The sequence below is a fragment of the Apteryx rowi genome, unplaced genomic scaffold, assembly GCF_003343035.1.
Source record: "Apteryx rowi isolate R43461 unplaced genomic scaffold, aptRow1 scaffold_185, whole genome shotgun sequence".
In the NCBI taxonomy this organism is placed as follows: domain Eukaryota; kingdom Metazoa; phylum Chordata; class Aves; order Apterygiformes; family Apterygidae; genus Apteryx; species Apteryx rowi.
In genome coordinates, this window is record NW_020448141.1 from 678,039 (window position 1) to 679,390 (window position 1,352).

A 1,352-nucleotide genomic window follows, 5' to 3' on the forward strand; every position below is an offset into this window, starting at 1 on the left:
GTACCCGGGGCGGTCGGAGGTGTCTCCAGCGCCCGGCGCGGGGGAACAAACGCTTGGGTGCTCTTTGGCGCTGAGGTGGCCGTATGAGCCGGAGAGTGATGCCGCTTCCTTCCGCGCGTGGGAAGAACGGTGGGGAACGCCGCCGATCAGCAGCCCCTGCTGCAGACTGCGCCGTGAGCAACCACCGACCTACAGTTTTAAGAGATTGCGATCCACTCTTTTGCCTTACTCCCACTCAGTTAAATCACAAGCTTGCCAACAGGCAGCAATTTTCTAAGGAGAATTGCTGCCAAGGGAAGGGAAACTACTAACCTTGCAGCAAAGCTACCATTGGAAGCTCTTTAGCTGCTGTCCCTCACCCAGCTTCTTGCCAGAGGTTTCCTCTTCTCTAGGTTGTGCTAAATGTGGAAAGAGGCCTTCGTGCAGCTCTTCTGTAACTGAGGACACCAAAACCATTGGTGAGGGAAAGGTGAGGATGCCAATTTTTAAAACTTTTTTCTCCCCTAAGTCAGTTCCCAGTGCAAACAAACCTTGCACTGACCACAAGCCCCAGACTTGACTCTAGCTACCAGTTTAATAATCAAGCCCCAGCCCAGTTCCTGTTTAAACTGATGACTAAGAGGTCAGGTTACTGGGTATGCACTGGAGAGTATTAGTTAAAGATTTTCTGCTATACTCTCTGTGAATTTACAGTTAAGTCGGAAATGAGAGCCTAATGAAAAGGCTTGTAAAATATATCCTTTTATATACTACCCTCTTTATAATTTCTAGGCTCACTTCTGGTCCATCATTTGGTGCAATCTGAGCCACAGAAGGATCTTGCAGTGGAGTCCAAGTGCTTCATTAATAAAAAAAAGAAATCTGCTGCCTTGCTGGTTAGACAGGCTAAATGTTTTGTAAATCCAGGCCCATGGGGTTGCCAGGAGACGTTCTCCGAGCACCAGCTTATCCTGAGCTAATAAATGCAATGTTTGAAAGCATAGATTGTCAGGAAGAAATGGTTGGGGAGAAAAGTTCTGCAGGACCCAGAGTTTTCTTTATGTACCATGATACCTGTCCAGGAGACTCATTCTGCCGAAACTCTCTGGCTTACTCCTATCTAATATCACTGTGAAGCAGCAATACTTTTGTCACTGAATTACTTGCTTTTTAAGAAGTTGCATGTTGTGCTGAATAGGTACATGCTAATGGTTTGATAAATTGTGATTATTTTACTTTGTTTTAGCACAAAATAGTTTCTTTTAGATATCTGGACTGCATGACATTGGAGTCATTAACATGCTTTGCCAAAAGACACCAGAATAATTTTAGTTAATAAATAAGTAAATATTTTTCATAACTGTAGTGAAATA